Source organism: Dermacentor silvarum, chromosome 5 (genome assembly GCF_013339745.2).
Source record: "Dermacentor silvarum isolate Dsil-2018 chromosome 5, BIME_Dsil_1.4, whole genome shotgun sequence".
Lineage (NCBI taxonomy): Eukaryota > Metazoa > Arthropoda > Arachnida > Ixodida > Ixodidae > Dermacentor > Dermacentor silvarum.
The window spans coordinates 181,592,993-181,609,568 of record NC_051158.1 but is presented as its reverse complement, the minus strand read 5'-3'; positions in this window follow the sequence as shown (position 1 = coordinate 181,609,568).

Below are 16,576 nucleotides of genomic sequence, written 5' to 3'. Positions count from 1 at the left end.
GAATGAACATTGACAGAGTAAAAGCAGGTATTTTTGTTTACCCGAGGTGGTCTGTAATATTTTCCTGCTTTCTCTTGAAGCACAACTCAACCGACATGCATCAATGAGAGCCAACATGCTTACCACTGCCTGAACTGCAAGGAAAATTTAAGTTCTAGAAATATTGAAAAATAAAAGTAAAGGCAAAGTAAAACAGCTTCACACCAAGAGAAGCAGTAGAGCTGTTTTTGAATTTCTTGTTTTTCAAGCCTTAGTAGCCGCTGCTCGCATGAGGGGACACTGTAGAGGCTGAATTCACCAAAATGACGTGCTTATGCATTCGAATGAGTGTGTTTTGTTCCATAGCAATACGTGGTTTCTTGTTTGGACATTGCAGTGCGTTTGAAAGTAAAAAGTCAAATTAACCGAGGTCAAGTTACTGAGAGGTGACTGTATAGATGTGCCATTTTTCGTTGTATTGTTGTGAAGGTAGACGACATAAAAGTGCCTTTTGCTGTTTTTTTTTTTTTTTTTGCTATGGCATGCCCCAGCTATGCTCTGATAAAGTACGGGCTCGCCAAGTGGCATCTTTTCAAGAAAAACTTATGCCATAATATCTTGTACTGCTATAGTGAGGAACCACAGAACTATATCATGGAAGTACACAAAGCTGAGGGCTCGCCGAACTAAGAAGCAAGTGCTACAACACCAGTTACCTGCTCGACATACCACTCAGGCACTCGACTGATGACAAAACGTATATTGTGGGAGTTCTCCAGGCAACAGAGACATTGTGTAGGCATATCTGAAGCTGCACATTAGGACTTAAAGAAAGGACAATACCCAATAATAACAGCCCACGCGACACTACAGTCCTTCACTACAGTCGACACTACAGTCCACGTCTACAGTCTATTTCGACACTACAGTACACGCGACACTTCACTCCTTGTCTGTTGTACTCACTTCGTCCCGTCCTAGCGCTGTTTATTCCCGTCCTAATGATGAACCAACCAGCCCAGACCAGCACACTCCGTCTTGGACTTCATACACGAGGCATGGATGGACCATTTTTTTAGTAGTTTCCAGGCATGTACAAATTTATCGGTGAATTGCAGTGCAGATGAAGGCAACGACAAAAGAGTCAAGACGACAGACATGCGGCAACTTTTAGCAAAAATATTTATTTTTGCCAACCCATGTTTATAGACGTCAGTCACCACTTTGCACATGCGCAATTCGCACCCTTAGAAAGAAAGTTTACTCTTTGTCTGACAAGTGTACAGATGATGTGCTGATACACACAGATCCAAGTCGCAAAATCTTTTCAGCCTCAATTATTTCACGTGTTAGTTCATCACCGCTTCTGGTGGAAACAGTACTCTGAGCAAACGACGGTGCACCGTCACACGAACTGCAATGACATTCAAGCCTACCGTCACGCACATTTTTCTTGACATTGTATGAGTGTTCTCTCAGCCGTTTATTGATACCGCGTCCCATTTCACCTATGTACTGTTTACCACAAGAGATACAATAAACCAGGTTGCTAACGCAGGTGACGAACGGAATTTTGTGTTTTAGTTACACATGTGTGGCGTGCTGCGAAGTTGCCTTTGATTACACAACTTTAGAATGATATGCAATTTTCTTGATATTGGGAGAGCTTATGAATGTAGGGTATGATGTGGGCCAGTTTTTATGTCTGTCAGATGCAGTGACCACATGACCTCTGCTCTGAAAAGCGCATGCGTCGAGTGGTTGCCATGTGGTCACTGCATCTGACAGACATAAAGTGGCTGTCATACCATACATTCATAAGCTGCAGTATCATAAAAACTGCAGATCATTCCAAAGTTAAAGTTATCTTCTCTGCACCTCACAAGCTTATAAAGTTGTGTAATCAAAGGAAATGTCACAGCGCAGCACACAAGTGTAACAAAAAGTACAAAATTCCGTTCGTCACCTAGGTTAGCAACATGGTTTAGTGTACCCCTCTTGTGGTAAACATTAAATAGGTCAAACAGGACGTTGCATTAATGAGCGGCTGTGAGAACACTCACAAAATGTCAAGAAAAGCGTGTGTGACAGTTGGCTTGCATGTTGTTGCAGTTCCTGTGCCTGGGAACCATTGTTTGCTCGGTGTACTGTTGTCAGCAGAAGCAGTGATCAACTAACACGTGAAATTATTGAGGCTGAAAAGATTGCGCGACTTGGCTCTGTGTGTGTGAGCATCTGTACGCTTATCAGACACAGAGTTGACCTTCCTAAGGGTGTGAATGACGCTTGTGCAATGTGATGAGTGGTGGCTATAAACATAGGTCGCCGAAAATAAAGCTTTTTGTTGGAAGTTAGCACACGTCTATTGTCTCGTCTTTTCTGTTGTCAATATCTGTGCTGCAATTCACCAATATGTTGTACCAACAAGTCAAATTTATCACTCACTGATTGGAACTTTCTTTCATCACGAATTAAATGGGGATTTGTTACCGTGGTAGAGCATTCACTTCATTTGTTAATTTTTGTTCTCTTCCAAGACTGAACTGGATGTAAAAAGCAGCCGTGGAATTGCAAGGAAGCTTTATGTTAAAGGAATATATTGATACCGTCTTAATGCTTAGCGCAATAAAGGAAGTTGTGGGTATTGTTTATTGCTGCTTTCCGTGCTTTTGTGTACAAACTTAAGGCTATAATGGTTAGGTTTTACTGAAATTTGCTTATAATGTTTTGCATTATTCTCCTGCGTAAGATCACTATTGTTTGTTTCACACAGTTATGTGAAGCTTACGTTGTTCGTAAGCATTTTCATAGCCTGTTTTCACAGTAAACATGGCTTACTTCAGTTTTTCAAATGGCACTTCATAGTTTGATGTAATTCATGTCTCTGCAGGTTACCGTATTATTGACTTGGAAACCAGTGAGGGTTCTGGATGCAAGTGAAGCTACCGAGGGATGCATCTGTGCATCGCTTGTGCTGCTGTCCATCCTCAGCAAAAGTGAAGGCTGACTGTCAGTGCTTGGTTGACTTTGTTACTCTACCCCCTTGGGCTGTGTTGACTACTTCACACTTGCGGCCATGTCTGCAAGCTTAGGCAAAAAGACCGGCTGGATGCTTGGCAGGACATAGTATCCAACCGCAGTGGTACTGTGCTGTGTTTTTGTGCATTACAAATTGAACGACAGTATTTGTGCTGTTATTAAGAAGTACAAATTGTTTTCTGCCATTTAAATAAGGGAACTCAACAAAAAAGCAAAACATTTCGAAGTCTGACCTAAATAGGAAGGCAACATGTGTTGTAGTTGCATGTGTTATGAGTGTCTTAATATGTGGTACAAGACCTTTATGTTCCATGAAAAATATATTTAAGTGTGTTATCAGTGCTGTTCACGTTGGTTTTCTAAGTTACTGTTATGTAAGTGTCATTATTTTGTTTGCCAGTATGATGTAAGCAGACGGTAATAAATGCATGGTTTGACATTATGACCAGATTTGTCTATAACATATTCACTGTTATTTAAGGTGGGCCAATGCATATTCATGGGTGCATATTCAACCACCACATATTCCTATGCACAAACAATTCCTACATACTAGCGTTTGTTCTTAGCAGCTGATGTTGGCTATTATGCAATTTCTTGAAAGCACATGCAGCTACCGACACATGATTTTTAGAGCAGTAAGTCGGAAGCAAAGAAACCGATTTTTTCTGTGGCCTAAGCTTAAATGTTATGTTTAAGGAAAATGAACATTTGTGGAAGATTTTTCCTTTCCTGCTGTGAGAACCTTTATACGAGAACCTCTGCCCACTGGACGTGCATGCTGCTCTCTTGCTCTTATAGGCAAAATGAAAAAGTGTTCTTATGAACCACTTTGTAAATTTGCATTATGCACTTTTACTTGCAGTCAGCATCTATATGCTCTGCATGGACAACAGCAAGACAAGTCAGGCAAACCACCATGTGAAACACTTCAAAGATTCTGGATTAGGGCGAGTTGGTACTATATATTGACACGTATACATGTTTATCTTTCACCGGTGGCCGCTTTCCACCGACTAACAAATGTTAAACGTTATCGCTCGGCGCAGGACGCGCCTGTATCGGAAGTTTCTAGAACGTTATCGATGCTTGTTTTCGTTGCCTGTTTTAACCGACGCTTATGTTATCTGATTGTGTAACCAACGCGAATTGTCTAGAACTTTCTGGAAGACACACGGGCATCAGGGATTAATCTGGAACCTTCGATGACTCAGGTATAAAAGCCGACGCGTTTCACCGCGGATCACATTTCGACGACCGCCGACTGTGTTCGCCGCTTTCGTTGTGCTTTGAGTGTAGCTTGATTTTGTGGGCACAGGTTCGCCCAATAAAGAATCAGTTTCGTCATACACAGTTTTACGACTGTTTACTTCAGCGTCACTACTACGTGACATCTGGTGGAGGTGCTTCTGTGTGCATGCAGCGGACGCCCCCGAAAAGCCGTGATCCAAGCCCGAACCCCGAAAAGAGTACCAACGTTGTCCCGGAGCATCGAGCTAGCCTCAGGCTACAAAACCAACCCCCGGAGTACGGACTTCTTCCTGAGAAGACCAAGAGGACAAAAGTGACGACCTCGGCAGCAGAGTGAAGAACCTAGGGAGCCGCCGACTTTCCGCTGTTCGCCATGTGAAGACCCCTAAAGCTGGCTGGAGGCATACGACCGGGTCGCTACGTTCAACAAGTGGGACTGCGACGACAAGCTGCGCCATGTTTACTTCTCGCTTGAAGACGGCGCCAGAACCTCGTTCGTTAATAGGGAGCGTGCACTAACAACCTGGGACCTCTTCCGAGCCGCATTCCTGGACACCTTCACTAGCGTCGTCCGTAAAGAAAGAGCGGCAGCCTTGCTGGAAAACCGTGTACAGCTCCCTAATGAGAGCATCGGTATGTACACTGAAGAAATGACTCAATTATTCCGGCACGCCGACCCCGCTATGCCAGAAGACAAGAAATTTCGCATGCTCATGCGGGGAGTTAAGCAGGAGCTATTCGCCGGAGTGGTGTGTAATCCACCAACGACAGTCCAAGGCTTTCTCTCGGAGGCTACGACGATCGAGAAAGCACTGGGCATGCGCAACCGGCAATACAATCGCCGTTCGACGCCACATTACGCCGAAGTCCAAGGACTCTCCCACGACCTACGAGACACCATCAGGGCGATAGTACTCGAAGAGCTGCAGAAGTTGCTACCGTCGTCGCAGCCTCAAGTTGCTTCCATCGCCGATATCGTGCGGGAGGAAATCCAGCAATCGCTAGGACTTCCCGCATCGCCGCAACCCGAGCCGGAAGCGCTGACCTACGCCGCCGTCGCCCGTCGTCAAGGCCCCCCTCCGCGCTCGCGCCAGGGCCCCGTAACGCCGCAGTTCCGTCGTCCACCGCCGCCGCCGCCGCCAGCACGCCCGCCCGTCGCCCAGCGCAGTTACCAAAGGAAGACGGACATTTGGCGCGCCCCCGACCACCGCCCGCTCTGCTATCACTGCGGGGAAGCCGGCCATGTCTACCGCCGATGCCCATACCGCGAGATGGGCCTACGAGGGTTCGCCGTCAACGCGCCGCGTCCAGTGCGGGGTGAACGACCGCGCGACATTGCCGACTACCTCGCCGGAGCCCAGTGGCAACCCCGACGACCCTCACGCTCGCCGTCACCAGGCCGATACATCTCGCCGCATCGCCGTCAGTACACCGGTCCCACCCGGGGCCGATCTCCCAACCCTTACCTGGGAAACTAAAGGCAGCAACCGATGGAGGTGCGGTTGCTGTACGACGCAATGCCGAAGATCCTCCGCCGCTGCCGCCGCCACCACCGACGACGACGACGACAATTCGCGAATCATCACGACGAGATATCAGCACGCCGCCTAGCAACAGCCTTGACAGCACTTCGCCGCCGCAAGAAGACTGGCCGACGCGACGTAGCAGCAGCAGAGCAAGCCGACGCAGCCGTGATCCGACGCCACGAATTAACCGCAATGCCAGACGCCGCTCTACCGATCTAGACGTGCTCATCGATGGTCATAACGTCACCGCTCTCGTCGAAACTGGCGCCGACTATTCCGTCTTCAGTGGCGCGTTAAAGTTAAAGAAGGTGAAGACGGCCTGGCAAGGACCCGATATCCGGACAGCGGGAGGCCACCTAATAACGCCGGCTGGAATCTGCACAGCGCGAGTTACGGTCAACAACCGCACTTACCCGGTGAGCTTCGTAATCCTGCAGCACTGCTCCAGGGATGTCATCCTAGGCATGGACTTTCTAAACCAATACGGTGCAGTCATCGACTTATGATCCAAGTCGATAACGCTTTCAACGCACAACGCGATACCACCGGATACAAGCATAAGTTACCATGCCTTGAATGTGCTTGAAGAACAAGTCACCGTTCCGCCTCGCTCCAGCGTAATGATTTCCGTCGGTACCGAAGTGCCTGCAGACATGGAGGGCATCATCGAGGGCGATCATCACCTACTGCTCGACCGTGAAATTTGCGTCGCTAGAGGCATAGCTGAGCTACGTGCAGGGAAAGCAAGGGTGATGCTCACGAACTTTAGCCCTGAATACAAGCACAATAACAAAGGCACCACGGTCGCCCACATCGACGAAATAGTACAAGCCAGCAGTGCTTTCGCCTTCATGGATTCCAGTGCACCTGCAACGACGACTATAATACCTGAACCAACTTTCGACGTCAATCAGAACCTTCCCAGGCATAAGAAAGAACAACTAAAAGCTCTGCTCATGCAATACAAGGACTGCTTCTCGTCGTCGTCAAAAGTTCGACAAACCCCTGTCGCCAAGCACCGCATCATCACCGACGAAAATGTCTGCCCACTGCGTCAGAGCCCGTACCGAGTTTCGGCGCGCGAACGTGAAGCCATAAGGCAACAAGTCGACGAAATGCTACGCGACGACATAATCCAGCCGTCCAAGAGTCCGTGGGCGTCCCCCGTGGTGTTAGTGAAGAAGAAGGATGGAACCCTACGTTTCTACGTCCATCATCGTCGCCTCAACAAGATCACGAAGAAGGACGTATACCCCCTGCCACGGATTGACGACGCCTTGGATCGACTCTACAACGCAAAGTATTTTTCGTCGATGGACCTCAAAACCGGCTACTAGCAAATCGAAGTCGACGAGAGGGACCGGGAGAAGACTGCGTTTATAACACCAGACGGACTGTTCGAGTTCAAGGTCATGCCGTTTGGTCTTTGCTCGGCACCTGCGACTTTCCAACACGTCAAGGATACAGTACTGGCAGGCTTGACGTGGCAGACTTGCCTCGTCTATTTGGACGACGTCGTTGTGTTTGCCTCAAGCTTCGAAGAACACCTGCGGCGCCTTGAAACAGTTCTTCAAGCAATCAAAACCTCCGGACTCACGTTAAAGCCAGAAAAGTGCCGCTTTGCATATGACGAGCTCTTGTTCTTGGGCCACGTCATCAACAAGTCTGGAGTGCGCCTGGACCCTCAGAAAACTGCAGCCATCTCCAACTTTCCTCCGCCCGCCGACAAGAAGGCAGTGCGTAGATTTCTTGGACTGTGCGCCTATTACAGGCGCTTCGTCCAGGGCTTTTCGCGGATCGCTGAACCACTGACGTACCTCACGAAGGCCGACGTCGAGTTCAAGTGGGAGACGCCGCAAATCGAAGCATTTGAAGAACTGAAGCGACGCCTGCAGTCGCCGCCAATACGTGCGCATTTCGACGAAAACGCCGATACCGAAGTCCACACCGACGCAAGCAGCGTAGGACTCGGCGCCGTTCTTGTGCAGAGGACTGACGGACTAGAAAGGGTTGTAAGTTACGCTAGCCGGTCGCTATCGAAGGCGGAAGCAAATTATTCCACAACAGAAAAGGAGTGCCTCGCCATCATCTGGGCTACATCAAAGTTTCGTCCCTACCTCTATGGCAGGCCCTTTAAAGTTGTGAGCGACCACCACGCCTTGTGTTGGCTAGCTAACTTGAAGGATCCTTCAGGTCGCCTCGCACGATGGAGTCTAAGACTTCAAGCATTCGACATCACCGTCGTTTACAAGTCCGGGCGAAAGCACTCTGACGCCGACTGCTTGTCTCGCGCCCCCATCGAACCGCCGCCACAAGACGACCAGGATGACGACACTTTCGGTGGACCCATCAGTGCCGACGAATTCGCCGAACAACAGCGAGCCGACCCGGAACTAAGGAGCCTTGTAGACTACCTGGAAGGCAAGACCGTCATTGTGCCGAAGGTTTTCAGGCGAGGATTGGCGTCGTTTTTCTTGCAAAACGACATTCTCCTAAAGAAGAACTTCTCGCCTCTCCGAGCCAACTACCTCCTCGTGGTACCCGCAGCATTGCGTCCAGAGGTTCTGCAAGCTCTCCATGACGACCCAACGGCTTGGCACCTCGGTTTTTCCCGCACGCTCGCGAGGATACAAGAAAAATACTACTGGCCTCGCCTCTCTGCCGACGTCGCCCATTACGTAAGGACACGCCGAGACTGTCAGCGACGCAAAACACCGCCGACAAGGCCAGCCGGACTTCTACAGCCCATCGAGCCACCTCGCCGACCGTTCCAGCAGATCGGGATGGACTTACTGGGGCCTTTTCCGACGTCGACGTCCGGCAATAAATGGATCGTCGTAGCTACAGACTACCTCACCCGCTACGCCGAAACAAAAGCCTTGCCCAAAGGCAGTGCCGGTGAGGTAGCCCGATTCTCCGCTGAGAACAGCCTCCTGCGTCACGGTGCCCCAGAAGTCCTCATCACCGACAGAGGTACGGCCTTCACGGCTGAACTAACTCAAGCCATCCTGCGCTACAGCCAGACAAGCCATCGCCAGACCACCGCCTACCACCCGCAGACGAATGGCCTCACCGAACGCCTAAATAAGACCATCGCCGACATGCTGGCAATGTACGTCGACGTCGAACACAAGACGAGGGATGCCATCCTTCCGTACGTGACCTTCGCATACAACACGGCCATGCAAGAAACGACGCACATGGCGCCGTTCAACCTGGTCTACGGAAGGAAACCGGCAACGACGCTTGACGCCATGCTACCGGATGTCTCCGACGAAGAAAATCTCGACGCTGCCACCTATTTGTAGCGTGCCGAAGAAGGTCGACAGCTCGCCCGCCTGCGCATCAAGAACCAGCAGAGGACCGACAGCCGACACTACAATCGTCGGCGTATCGGGTCTGGACTCCGATACGCCGACGAGGACTTAGCGAGAAACTCTTACGTCGCTATTTCGGACCATCTAAGATCATCCGACGTATTGGCGCACTGGACTATGAGGACGTGCTGGACGGTATTTCGCAATCACAGCGGCGCCGCGCACGACCTGAAGTCATCCACGTGGTGCGTCTTAAGCCTTTCTACGCCCGCTGAGGAACTTAGGTCCTTTGTTGCTTTGTTATTTTTGTCCCTTTCTGCACGCGTGGTTTTGTTTTCGCCTTCGTGTTTGTAGCATCGGGACGATGCTTTTTAAGGGGAGGGTATTGACACGTATACATGTTTATCTTTCACCGGTGGCCGCTTTCACCGACTAACAAATGTTAAACGTTATCGCTCGGCGCAGGACGTGCCTGTATCGGAAGTTTCTAGAACGTTATCGATGCTTCTTTTCGTTGCCTGTTTTCACCGACGCTTCTGTTATCTGATTGCGTGACCGACGCGAATTGTCTAGAACTTTCTGGAAGACACACGGGCATCAGGGATTAATCTGGAACCTTCGATGACTCAGGTATAAAAGCCGACGCGTCGCGCCGCTGATCAGATTTTCGACGACCGCCGTCTGTGTTCGCAGCTTTCGTTGTGCTTTGAGTGTAGCTTAATTTTGTGGGCACAGGTTCGCCCAATAAAGAATCAGTTTCGTCATACACAGTTTTACGACTGTTTACTACAGCGTCACTACTACGTGACATCTGGTGCAAGACAAATCAGCTGCCTGTACAGCAGTGCTGTCAGCATGACACGGCTGACAGCACCGCAAACCCTTAATTTATATTTGTTTGACAGATTATGCATCCTAGTAGTTTTCATGTTGCATATGCATGAAAATGTAAACAAGAATTGGTGAAAACAGCATTCTTTTACGTATATATCTTGTGTATCTTACTATATACACGATGTGAAAATTAGCGAATTATGCTAATATTTTTATGGGCATACTGGAAAATGAATTTCTTGAAAACTGCACCCTAAAACCTGTGTACTATAGGCGTTTCATTGACGATATATTTCTTGTATGGCCCCATGGTGAATCGACACTCCTTAACTTTATAACTGGCTTCAATAGCGTTCACCCGAGCATTAAGTTTTCACATAACCACTCAACGTCGGAGATTGACTTCCTCGATGTTACAGTGTCAATAACCGGAAATAGTTTGACAACCAAGCTTTACAAAAAGCCAACGGACAGGCGTCAATATCTCCATTTCCAAAGCAGCCACGATCGTCATTGTAAAACCGCGATCCCTTATAGCCAGGCACACCGTATTAGGCGTATATGCTCTGAACAAAAAGATTTTGATGCTAACTGTGCAAAGCTAAAGCGCACACTCGTGGACTGCCAGTACCCTAACGAAATTATTGATGACGCAATAAAACGAGCCAATAACTTGAAAAGGGAAGGTATTCTCGTGAAGTCAAAGCCGGCGGTGACCACTTCTGCTACTAACCTTATTTTGACGCACTCGGCGTCTATTCCGAATGTTTCTGCCATTCTGAAACGGCATCAAAATATTCTAGGCCAAAGTGAAAGGCACCGCGCGTAGTGTACCGACGCTCAAAAAACATTCGCGATTTGATAACATCTTCTAAAGTCGGCGCCCGCGTACATGCAGATTGCAGTCCCTGTAACAAACCACGCTGTAAAGTATGCCCGCATATGCTAACCACGACAACAGCGAAAAGCAGTGCTTCAAACTTCGCGCTCCGTATCAAAGGCAGCTTCAACTGTGACACGTCGAACGCCATTTATCTGCTTGAGTGTGGTACGTGCCACCTACAATATATTGGTCAAACAGAAACGCCGTTCAGAATCCGGTTCAATAATCATCGTTCTCACGCAAAGGATCTCCCACACCTTCCGCTGTCAAAACACCTGTGCTTAACTGGGAACTCTTTTGACAGTCTCAGAGTGGCTATATTGGAATCTGGTTTTCCTTCCCACCACGATCGTTTAGTCCGCGAATCTTACCTGATATGCAAGTTCAACGCCCTTTCTTGTGGTATTAACAAAAACATCGGAAAACTAACCTGCATCAGCAACTCACATTGAACAGTTCTTATATATATATATATATATTGCTTGTGTACGGGCGCACTGTGGCTGCTTATACGAGGTTTTCTAAATTGAAAGCTTGTGTTTGTGCTCGGTGACTGGCAGCTACGGCTATGACATTCTCTGCATGGGTCACGCGTTGACTGACTATTGCATAATTGCAGCACGGGGAAGTTATTATTATTTTTTTGTGAATTCATGATATAAAGGTTTTTGTCCACGTGTGCATTGTTAAATCTGTCCACGGGCACATTTTTTTAATCCTGCTTTCTGCCACAGGGCGGAAGACAGCACTCGCGTTCAGGTTGTACATTCGTGTGCAGCTTGTACTTTTTTAACACCGCATGATTATGTGATTATATGTAGTGATGATTTCCATCTGCTGTGATTTTTAGAACTGCCCGGCCATTTTTTTTTTCATTTTGTCACCGTGCTGTGACTATCGTTTGATTGTGCGCATGTCGTGTTGGACAACGCGATAAGTATCTAGTGTGTATATATACCTGTAACGCAACCACACTTGTATTCACTCCGACGAAGGCCGGTCCTCCGGCCGAAACGTCAGTCAGGAAATATGCCATAAACGTTCGTCTTTTTTTTCTTTTGTGAATATACATTCGGGTCTGGCGCGAAAATGAGGCGTGTTTATTTGCAGATGATGAATTGCAAGATCCCTGAATGTTTGTCAGGCTTCCCGGCTATATATATATATATATATATATATATATATATATTTTAAAGGGTTTATTAGAGATCGGTGCAGCGCAGCGTCCACAGTCAAACGAGATGGCTTTTAAGCACGAGCGCCGTTGCGAGCAAAAGCGCTGGACCCACTAGCGTCTGGCAGACTAGAGCTGGACCCACTAGCGTCTCTCTTCGCTACAATTACCCCGGGAGTGATAAGGGAGCCGTCCGGCGACCTAACAGCTCGTCAGGATGACAGGATCGTAGTATGGCTTGAGGCGGTCGACGTGGACAATGTCTCGTCCACGACGGCGCTGGTCCGAAGACGGTTGAACTGGCTCGATAACAAAATTCACGGGAGATGCGCGTTCGACGACGTGGTAAGGGCCTTCATATTTCGTGAGTAGTTTCCATGAGAGGCCAGGGGTGGTGAACGGGAGAGAAAGCCACACAAGCGCGCAAGGAAGCAAGGCGACCTCGGAAGCGGTGTCGCCGCGAGTGTTCTTCTGGCACTCTTGGTCGTTGGAAGTAAAGGCACGTGCGAGGTCACGGCATTCTTCAGCATGCCGTGCTGTGGCAGAAATAGGTGAGCCCTCGGATGCATCCGGCCGGTAAGGTAATATTGTGTCGATGGTATGCGACAGGTGCCGACCGTATAGTAAGAAAAAGGGCGAAAAGCCAGTGGTGCTCTGAGTAGCGGTGTTGTACGCGTAGGTGACGAAGGGCAGAATGGCGTCCCAGTTCGTGTGGTCGGAGGCGACGTACATTGAAAGCATGTCGCCGAGCGTGCGGTTGAAGCGTTCTATGAGGCCATTGGTTTGTGGGTGGTACTCCGTAGTTGGGCGATGAATAACGTGGCACTCGTTAAGAATGGCTTGAACCACTTCCGACAGGAAGACACGTCCGTGATCACTGAGCTATTCCTGGGGTGGACCATGCCACAGGATGAATCGTCGAAGCAGGAATGAGGCAACATCGCACGCTGTAGCTGCCGGGAGAGCGGCGGTTTCGGCGTATCGTGTGAGGTGATCTACTGCCACAATAGCCCAGCGGTTACCAGCCGACGTCAAAGGAAGTGGCCCATACAAATAATTCCAACGCGCCCGAACGGCCGGGTAGAGCAGGGTAGAGGCTGCAGACCAGCCGGTGAGAGCTGGGTTGAAGATTTCCGGCGCTGGCAGTCAGGGCAGGAGCGAACGAACTGTTGAACGTACTCGTACATTCCTCGCCAGTAGTAGCGCTGTCGAAGGCGCTGGTAGGTTTTGAAAACTCCTGAGTGTGCGCACTGTGTATCGGTGTGAAAGGATGCGCAGATTTCGGAGCGCGGACTGCGAGGATCTACTAACAACCACTGGCGGCCGTCTGCGGCATAACTGCGTCGATGAAGCAGGTTGTCGCGAACCGCGAAATGGCGAGCCTGACGACGCAACGTACGAATGGTTGACTGTGGTGATGGGTCAGCAAGCAAGTCTATAATCGAAGCAATCCACGGGTCCTTGCGCTGCTCGGAAGCTATAGTCTCACGGTCGATTGTAGAAACAGCTAGCTCGGATAGTGAGCAGCAGGTATTGTCGTCAGGCAAGGGACAGCGTGATAGGGCGTCGGCATCAGAATGTTGGCGTCCGTTGCGGTACAGCACGCGGATATCGTAGTCCTGCAGGCGAAGTGCCCAGCGGGCAAGACGACCGGAAGGATGCTTCAACGATGACAGCCAACATAGTGCATGGTGGTCGGTGCCGACATCAAATGGGCGGCCATACAAATAAGGCCGGAACTTAGTAAGAGCCCAGAGGATCGCCAGACATTCTTTTTCCGTGACAGTGTAATTGGTCTCGGCTTTCGTAAGGGTGCGACTGACATAGGCCACGACATATTCAGGAAAGCCAGGCTTGCGCTGTGCAAGGACAGCGCCGAGGCCAACACCGCTGGCATCTGTGTGTACTTCTGTAGGGGCCGTCCGGTCGTAGTGGCGCAAAATTGGGGGGGGGGGGGGGGGGGGAGTCGTCAGCAAACGACGGAGATTTGCGAACGCTTCCTCGCACTCTGAAGACCACGAATGGAGGGGTCCGTTGCATCCAAGGAGCTTCGTCAGAGGTGATATGATCGCGGCGAAATTTCGAATGAAGCGTCGGAAGTAAGAAAACAAACCAACGAAACTTCGCAGTTCTTTGATGGACGTAGGTTTAGGGAATTCGGCGACGGCACGAAGCTTGGCTGGATCGGGGAGAATTCCATCCTTGGAAACAACGTAACCCAGTATCGTCAGCTGCCGCGCTGCAAATCGGCACTTCTTTAAATTCAGTTGTAGGCCGGCGTTTCTCAAACCCGTCAAAACACGCCGGAGGCGTTGAAGGTGCGTGGAGAAGTCCGGAGCAAAAACAACGACGTCATCAAGGTAGCGCAAGCACGTGTGCCATTTCAAGCCGCGCAGAACGGTATCCATCATGCGCTCAAAAGTCGCTGGCGCATTACAAAGTCCAAACGGCATGACGTTAAATTCGTACAAGCCATCGGGCGTGACAAAGGCCGTCTTCGGTCGATCGTCATCTGCCATAGGTACTTGCCAATACCCTGAGCGCAGATCGAGAGATGAAAAAAATTCTGCTCCTTGTAGGCTGTCAATAGCGTCGTCGATTCGTGGAAGCGGGTAAACGTCCTTACGAGTGATCTTGTTGAGGCGCCGATAGTCAACACAGAACCGTACAAAACCGTCTTTCTTCGTAACAAAGACGACGGGAGGTGCCCATGGACTGTGGGAAGGTCGGATCACTTCACGGCGGAGCATATCGGTCACTTGTTCATTAATCACGCGACGTTCTGTAGCCGATACACGATATGGTCGTTGCCGCAATGGCGATTGGGAGCCAGTATCGATGTGGTGCGTAGCAGTTGACGTCCGGCCCAGGCAAGGTTGCCCGACGTCGAAAGAAGCACGAAATTCTTGTAGGAGGCACAGAAGCTGTGATCGATGGCCCGGTGTAAGGTCATCGGCAACAGAAGAATCGAACACATCTATAGGCAATGGGCCAGACGTAGAAATCGATCCGAGCGTACTGTAACGGGCACAGTATGGGTCTTCGGGAACGTCCGTAATTTGTACGTCTGCGATAGCTTCGACACTGCCCAGACATTATCCGTGGAGTAGCAACACAGCGTACGAGAACGGGTTACAAATAAATATAGCACTAGAGCCCTGTGTAATGTTCACCGTCACAAAAGGTAGCAGGAAACCTTTTCGAGTGGAAAAGCGGCCAAACGGAGAAAGTAGTGCGACGGCGTCGGAGAGACTGCTGCAGTACACAGAGACAACCACTGACGAGTTAGGAGGAACGGTGGGGTCGTGTCTGACGAGGAGTTTGTTCGGAAGAGAAGCATCGTCGGCGAGCGTCAAATCTGAGAGCGGCGACAGTTCTAGTTCGGCCCGTGCACAATGAATGACGGCATTGTGGCGAGAGAGAAAATCCCAGCCGAGGATAACGTCATGGGAGCACGACGAAATTACAACAAATTCGATGGCGTATACAACGTCCTCAATCACAACACGAGCTGTGCACGCCGCTAACGGGTGAATAAGCTGTGCGCCGGCTGTGCGGAGGGACAGTCCAGTAAGGGGCATCGTGACTTTCCGAATCAAGCGACAAAGTTTTGCGTCCATAACTGATACGGCGGCTCCGGTGTCCACGAGTGCAGATGTGTGAACACCATCAACAAACACGTCTATCACATTCGTCGGGCTACCCTGAGGACTTTCGCGTTTCGCCGGCGTCGCAGCCGGCGACGCCGGCGACGATTCGTGGACAGCGACGATTCGTGGACTTCGTAGACTGCGACGATTAGTTTTCCTCTTCCCGAGCTGCGGGACGGGGCCGCATCGGTGATAGCGAGCGTCGGCGTGGAGAAGGTGAGCGGCGGGTATTGGGCGTTGGGCGGAACGTCGGTGACGATGCCGAAGGGTCGTCGTAATATGGACGGGGAGAGCCGATCATACGACTTGGCGCAAATGTTGGAGCGCTAGGTGACTGCACTTGATTACAGTAGCGTGCGACGTGACCGGCGTAGCCGCACTCAAAACAGATAGGTCGGTTGTCAAATGTACGCCACCGATTCGCTGTGGTGGGCCCCGTCCATGTAGGAGGACGCGTTGTGCGGGGCAGCTGGTGATATGGGGGCATCGCGGGCTGTGGTCGGGGCATCTATATATATATATATATATATATATATATATATATATATATATATATATGTGGTTACGGATGAGGCGTGTTGTGTTTATTTACAGATGATGAATTCCAAGGTCCCTGAATGTTTGTCAGGCTTCCCGGCAACTGCTGCTTTCTTTTTTTTCTCCACCTGCGCCTTTGCGCGCCGCTACCGTTTTACGCTGCCGAGAAGGCGAGCGCCATCTGGATGATGTTTTCGTTAGTAACCTACATGAGCGCGCCGCTGTTATAGTAGAAATGCGGGAAAATGGGTTTGAGTTTCCTCGTAACAGAATTATGTTTTCTCGTACATTAAAATTACAATCTGACGTTATCATGTCTGTAGGTTGCCGTTAAGTCGTACTTTATGATTTCTCTGACGGATCTTTGAGAAATTCAATTTTTGTTC